Source organism: Rhipicephalus microplus, chromosome 2 (genome assembly GCF_043290135.1).
Source record: "Rhipicephalus microplus isolate Deutch F79 chromosome 2, USDA_Rmic, whole genome shotgun sequence".
NCBI classification, from domain to species: domain Eukaryota; kingdom Metazoa; phylum Arthropoda; class Arachnida; order Ixodida; family Ixodidae; genus Rhipicephalus; species Rhipicephalus microplus.
Genome location: NC_134701.1, coordinates 136,682,106 through 136,690,288, shown reverse-complemented (window position 1 = coordinate 136,690,288; position 8,183 = coordinate 136,682,106).

Here is an 8,183-nt window from a genome sequence, read left to right as displayed (position 1 = left end):
CGATTCCCACTGTACGTGGGATCTGCCATTTTTTATGAATAGCTTACTCGTGAGTAAGCCATAATAGTTCTCGTGAACCAGCCTCAGTTGATGACATCATATAAACAGCACACTTTATATTTTCTCGGTCACACGAACTCTTCGGATCGCGAGCAATTCCGAACGCTAATGATCTCTATAAAGAGTGCCCTGCGTGACACAGGGGCAAAAATACGCGTTTTATCTTGAGGTTGCGCGCTTAGGCGAAAACACAAATATGTTCGGTGTTCGACCGGAGGAAGGTTTTAAGTTCTAGTCGAAAAGCTGAATTGAACAACTTCACTATGGATTGGGCAACTCTTCTGCATGTTAACGATGTGGGTGCGCTTTGAAGACGAGGAAAGGGAAAACACAGACGTGCGCTGTCAATTAGTCTGTCCGCGTCTTCAAGGCGCATCCACAACAACAAGTAGAACCAACTGGCCCAATTAAGTTTGCTGACAAGCTTTTCCTGGAGGCGCGGCCGCTGCCAGAGGTAACACGGAGAAGGGGGCTGCGCTCATCAGAACGCCATGGAGGATATTCTGTGCGGCACCCGTCAGCCACGCGAGCCGCGTTACCAGCAGCAGTGGCCGGACCTGCACCTGCCGTGCACTACATCGAGCCCCTTCATGTGGCCACTAGACGTGGCACCAAATACATTCGAAGGAATGCGCCAGAAATATTAGAGCATTAAACTCAGACACACCACGAAAACACCACCGGGACCATTGATGAAGCATTACCAGAAGTGGCGCACCGGAAGTCTGCTGTGCTAGGTCGTTCGGCGCGAGCCAGTTTGTTTACAAACATCTACGCCACTATAGGTAGGTTCCGTCACTCTACAAGGTGGTTCCTGCATACGCCTCTTGTTTTTTCAATAAATGTATTTACCACCATCATCGCCAGCGAACAATACTCCCGGCTCAACACTTTTGTGCAACTAGGAGTGTAAGATGCAAAAGAATGGTGCTGAAAGAGGAGAATAGTTCAGGAAAAACTGCACCTTGCATGTGCCACGATGAATACGACGTTGCGGCTGACACAGGCATACAGCCACCGTGCACTCAAGGTCCACCAAAAATACAGCAAACTGTTCAAAAATACGTGAAATGTATTCAATACAATCATGTCTCCTGAGCGAAATGTTGATGTTTTTTGTCAGTTTTTGCTATTCATATTCAATGTTAGGTTAGGTTAGGAAAATTTAGAAGCATAACTAGCGCAAATTAGGGTAAACACACTGTCAGCCAAGACTAGTTTTCTTGTGTTGGGACGCGTTAACTGTATACCGCCATAGTTCTAATATGGTTTTGTGTATGCCCCGCCGCGGTGGTCTAGAGGCTAAGGTACTCGGCTGCTGACCCGCAGGTCGCGGGTTCGAATCCCGGCTGCGGCGGCTGCATTTCCGATGGAGGCGGAAATGTTGTAGGCCCGTGTGCTCAGATTTGGGTGCACGTTAAAGAACCCCAGGTGGTCTAAATTTCCGGAGCCCTCCACTATGGCGTCTCTCAATCATATGGTGGTTTTGGGACGTTAAACCCCACATATCAATCAAATCATGGTTTTGTGTATGTGTGCGTGCATGCGTTTTAGCATGTATGTGTTTTGCGTACGCAATTGTACGTGCTTGATCTGTGTGTTTGTACTGAAGCTGATAACCTTATGCCACCCATGGTGATATATATATATATATATATATATATATATATATATATATATATATATATATATATATATATATATATATATATATATATATATAAGGGAAAGAAGTGTATACCTTAGGGCTCGTTGTTCCGTGTTTCTAACACAATATTAATGAGATCTAACAGACAGTAATGCCAAGGAATGTACAGGGGAATTTATTAGAACCAATGAAATGTAAATAAGAAGAAAGAAAAGTGGATGAAAAATAACCAGCCTGCTCACGGCTGGTTATTTTTTCCTCCACTTTTCTTTCTTCTTATTTACATTCCATTGGTTCTAATAACTTCCCCTGTACATTCCTTGGCATTACTGTCTGCTAGACCTCGATAATATATATATATATATATATATATATATATATATATATATATATATATATATATATATATACATTGTTTACATATTTCATGCGATAGCTGCATCTTGAGCAATTTATTTAACCCCACTGAGTATTCGTTTCTTAATTAAATTAAACACTATATCTGTAGCATGGAAGATCACGAGAAAGAGAGAGAGGGAGAAATAAACGTTTATTTAGAAACAGGGTTCCGCGCGAGGCCCGTTGTCACCCTAAGGTGGGAGGCTTCTCTAGTCCAGGAACCCTCTGGCTTCAACTGCCCTCTTGGCCCTGGCAACTAGTTGTTGCTTGTCTCCCAGGTCCTCGAGGACGAGCTTGGCCTCCCACGTTTCCGTTAGGTGGTCGTTGTTTATTCTTGGGGCTTGGTCCCGCTCCAGTTGCACGTGATGGTTTGCATGTCACTGGCATTTCAGGAGCAAGTGCACCAGGGTGGCTGGTATGCTGCAGAGCGGGAACATGTAGCCATTTGTCGTTGAGTAGAGGCAGTGCGTTAATATGCCATGTATGTAAGTATTGCTTTGTAGGCGTCCGAAAATCAGGCTCTCTTCTTTGGTTAGTCTTGGATGGTATGGAGGGTACACCCGTCCCTCCAGTTTGTAGTGTTGAAGTAGCGACAAGCATGTGTTTTCTACTACCTCCATCTCTGCAGCCACGAATCTGATATCCTTTGGATATCCACGAATCGGATATCACATAATTCCGCCGAGCGGCTTGCGAGTTGGTGAAACACACCGCGGCGTCTTTACCCGTGTTGATAGCGATGGTGATTGCCGCTTCTTCCGTGGCGTCTGAGTGGCGTGCCTTGGCTGTGGCCTACCCAAACTTTCAGCCTTCAGACTCGATGGCGCTGATGTATAAAAAAAACGCATCTGAGCAATATGCCAAGAACCCCACAGCTTTTACCCATGAATATCTTAATTTCAATCGCTTTACCATTCATGACGAAAACAAACACATTTACGTAAATTTGGCCTCACAGGCATCCGGACACACATGCACCTAAGAGTAACCTGTTTCGTTTACTTTTGCTAACATTACTTGTGTCTCTGAGTGACAAGGGTCTAATATAATCACTGAGTGTAAGTTCGATGCTCCCACAAAAACTACTGTATTTATGGGTGCGTGCGTGCGATTTCTCAGTGCCGCACTTTTCCCGCGAAAAATTTGTGCAACAACGCTCCTCGTGCGTTTTTCCGAGAAAGAGTCTGATGGGACGCTTCCTGATTTAAACTGCGTGGTGTAGTCATTACATCCGGCCTATGTAACACTTACTTGTTTCCCCACTCTCTTTCTTCAATGACATTACGCGGAGAATAGAAAACTGGCTGGTGAGTCTTTGATGACCAGACGAAGCTCGTTTCTAGCGACCATTAAAGAGCTAATAGAAAGGATTGGCGTTTGACACGGGTACAGCAGCGCGAATGCAAGCGTGAGCGAAAGCACTGATCCTGACCCTAATTGCGCATTCACGGCGCTTGCGAAATGTGGTAATTCCCCGGAAGACGCTGCACACATTGACATTAGACGACCGATTGACGTCCATCGTACGCCACTCCACGTCTGCCTGGCAACTCAATCGTCGGCGTGCCAAAGGTGAGCTACGAATTCATGTCGCTCATTACACGAGCCGTATATACTGTCGGCACTTTTGGCACTTGGTGCGTAGTTGTCACCTCCGGTGATGAAACTGTGGCAGTATTTTGCGAATGTCCAGCTGCAGGGTGACAGGTCTGGTGGGAGTTGAGCCGTAATTTTCAAATACTATTATTTCTACGTTATTTCTGGCAATATGCAGTGGATTACATGCACTGTGGAGTTTCTTCCCAGAAAAGTTTCTTAAATGTGTACAATTCCTTGGCGACAGAAGTGAAGGTGATGATTATTCATACATGCTAGGCTCTGAATCCGTAACATACTCTTCCCAACACTAAAAACTGACTCACCGAAGAATAAGTGAAAAGCTGGGAGCAACAAGAAATTTTATGTCCACAAACATTTTATTCGACTTGATTAGTCGAATGACTGCTTTAAATTTTGCATTTTAATTGGTAATGTTGCTAGAAAGCTGTCATTTGTGTACTGTTAACTTTATTGTTGGCGCACTCCTGTGTCGTCAATAAAGCACGCTTGCAACGCGTAGCTGAGAGCCCACTTTCGTCAGTACAATCAGATACTATATTACCAGATGCAGTTAAGAAAGCGATTGCACTGTGGCTCTCTTGCGGCGTAAGTAATGTCACCTGCAACAAACTATCAGTTGGAAGAGATATCATGTCCTCTTGAACGAGAAAATGAAAATTCGATTTCTCATGGGAAATGGGTCGTCTGTGAGTGTGCCGCATTGGTAAGGCAAAGTGAGATATGCTGAACTTTAAATCTACAATGTGAAGTAGATAAGAGTGATCACGGTTTAGAGGGCTTGCTTGGTAAAGCTTTTGAAACTGGCAAAAAAGAATAACGGCATATTCACGGAGTATATGATGATGAGTGGCACGAAGCATCCATCGATCCGTCGCCGCTTCCACCCGTCCGTTTGTTCTTGCTTCCATCCATCCGTGCGTCCGTCTGTGAGACCGTTCATGCATCCATCTGTCCATCCGTCCCTGCGTCCATCCGTCCGTCTGTCCGTGAATGCGTTCTTCCTCGGTGCGTTTGTGCACGCGTTCGTCCGTCTGCGTGTCCCTCCGTCTATCCATAAGTGCGTTCGTCTGCGTTCGTCTGTTTCCTGCGTTCGTCTGTTCATCCGTTTCTATCCGCCTGTTCATCCGTCCATCCGTCCGTCCGTGCGTCTGTTCGCCCGAGCATCTGTCTGCCCGTCCGTTTATCTCGTGAACATTCCAAGCACCGCCTTTTTGCATCTTCTAATCATATAATTATCATACAGAAGTACCGTCATCCAACGAACATTCCAAGGACTAAGCGGAAGGTGGCACGGCCGGACTGGAGGAGCGGCACGCGCGCACTTTCTTACCGCCTGCGCTTCGATTCTAGTTCCCACCTTTTATCACCGCTAGTTCATGGCACGGCGGCCCAACACTCGGTAAACCTTATTAAAACCAAGAAGGTTACGCCCAGCGAGTTCAACTTGGGAACCTTTTCTAGTTAGATAACGCTCAAAGTGCGTCCTTCTGTTACTAGTTTTTTTTGTAAGCATCAAATTCAGGGCAAATTTTACCGCAGATTAAGTCAGCAATACTCATTTCTGTAGGTTATTTCATCAAAAAAACTATCTTATTATTTATGAACAACATGTGCTAGTTTCCTCCTCAATTCAAAACAGGATGCACGTGCCGCTCCTCTAGTACAATCGTGGAGGTGGCTACCTACTACTACTACGACGACGACAACAACAACAACTATTACTACTACTACTACTACTACTACTACTACTACTACTACTTCTACTACTACTACTACACACACCGCGGACGCACGATCCATAGCTAAAGGAGCTTCCCCCTTAAAAAAAAAACTTGAGTAGCTGGTAGACATCCCATTGTGTGTGGTCTCAACCAAACATTTTCGTTGCTGTGTCTGAAGAGTGGGAAGGTCAACCAGCGCAATAAACAACAGGTAATAGCGGAAGGCTAATAGTACTAACTAATCGTCAGGTAGTAAGCACAGCGTCAAAGAGTCAATTCCAAGAGACAATTATACTAATACACCACTCGCTTTTGCATACTCCGTACTTGTGTAGATACAGTCACCTCAGTTGAAATATCTGCCTTTATCGTCCGTTCATTATAATGCTCGTAGTGTCAGGATACTCCAGCACAAAACAATACCACTTGTGTTGCTCTTGGAGAGGAGCTTTTTATGCTGTTATGTAACACGATGTGGCGCTAACAAAAATTATCATCCTCAAGCGGCACGTGCTCACTTTTCCTTCTTCGAGTTATCCTGCGCTTCCAAGGCACCTGCGCCGCTTTTTTTTTGTGTGTCGAATACAATAGGTGTGAATGCAAGTTCGTTACGTCGCTAAAAGCATATGGCTTCGCCTAACACCTAGTCACGAGACTAGAATCTTCTCGTGTCGCGCAGCTAATCACGTGGCATATTACCGCCAAAAGTACGTGTCCCGTTCGTAGTGTGGAGAACAGATCTAAAGCAGAGCAGAATAGCCATGTCTCGTCATCGTAAGTACTCTTTGCATGAACACAGCATCTATTGAAATATCTCGCCATTGCTAGCGAAACTTACGTAGCGCGAGCACTAGCTTCATCTATGCTGCTGTGCTTGCAACACTCGTGGAAGCGGTCCTTTCTTTATGACCCGTTTTCTTCTTTTTGCCCCATGGTTGCTTAGTATGACAACACAGTTGCACGTAACCATGAATAAAAGCAGTTATAGTGGCCATCTGGAAATTTAAGCTGTTTCACTAAAGTACGTTCAGCGGTAATGTGCTACGTGGCTATAAGGAAATGCAGAGCTTAACTGCAACCCGTCTGGCCAGGTAAACTCAATATGACGCCATGAAACGGCACGTGCCCTCTAACGCGCTCATTAAACCCACGAAATCCTGAGGAGCCCAGAATCAACTGGTCCAGTGCGCGTGTTTTTGTCCTAAAAGAAGTTGGCGTGAGGCTTGCGGCCTGGAATCTTTGCATACACAAACAACTGGGCCTACGCTAAACAGGAGTGATGGGGTGCTTCCGCCAACATATTCTCACTGCTTACGTCCCATACTCCTGTTGACCTTAAGAGGTTGTGCCATTTTTGTGGATATTATTGTGAACAAGGCTCCGTATGGTGTGGCACAATGTCAAGTAAGCTTTCTGTTCTTTTTGAACTGTGTGTCCTTTGGGGTACACTACGTGACTATAATGGTAAACGCGATAACGGTGACGCCCATATTCAGCAAATATCTAGTGGAAATTTTTTTGTGCGTGCCCCAAAATAGCTTTCGCAAGGTACACTCGACACAATGCATTTACTATTCTTGGCACCATTTAGGATTACCTTCCTCGCAGAGGCGGAACCAAGTCCCCAGACGGCAATCTTGTAGTGCTAAGGATTCCATGATACTGATTTGATGATATACGGCGAAAATGGCGAGGATTGTGGTAATAATACACACATGCATTGGAATTACTAAATTAAGTAAGCGTTACTCATTTACGGTAGCGTGCGTATTATGAATTTTGACACATGAGAAAGCGGAATCTACTAAATACAAAGTGAGTTCGTTTCAACATACGCAAAGGATGACGTGACAACCATATTCTACGTGTAAATAATGTCCCTTCATTTTGTTTCTCTACCTTCCAGAAGACACATCGATATTATGAAGACCTGCGTATTCATTCTACTATCATCGGCGGTGCTTTTGGACCAAGTGATCGCCGGAGGCTACGGCGGAGGTGGCTACGGTGGCTGGGGTGGAGGTGGTTGGGGTGGCGGATATGGCGGTGGTTGGGGTGGTGGTGGTGGTGGTGGCTGGGCAGGTGGAAGCGGGTAAGGTGGGTATGGTGGTGGCGGAAGCCATGGTCATGGTGGGGGACACGTCAATCCTGTGAAGCCAGTCCACGCAGTGGTTGATGTCAACGTAAAGATAACGAAGGAAGTGCACCACACGAAAGGCGGTTGACGAGGTTACGGTGGAGGTGGCTACGGAGGAGGCAGCTACGGATACGGCGGGCACGGTGGCGGTGGATACGGATATGGCAGATACGGGGAAGGTGGATACGGTGGAGGTGGATACGGCTACGGCGGAGGAGGTCTCCTGCACAAGCTCAAGCACAAGTTACACCACTTGTGAGTACAGCTCATTACAATAATACCATGCCTGCATAATGTAAGGTCACAATGATTTATGGGAGTGCTGTTGAGTTCAATAAATTGAACGCCAGGTAGAAATATAATGGTCGAATTGCCTCTTGATCTTACCCAAAGAAATTGTGGTATAATTATTTCTCGAATCAACCCTTACTGCATAATGATAAATTGACGCTTTGCAGAAGCTGCATTCTTTTGATTTTTCTCTCAAGTGTCATATGCTAGCGTTAAAGGCAGTACCATATCACTAGCAAATAACGTAACGGCTAGCATGGAACTTTTGTCGCAGTAATTTGTTTGAATTACAGTTGAAGGACTTTAT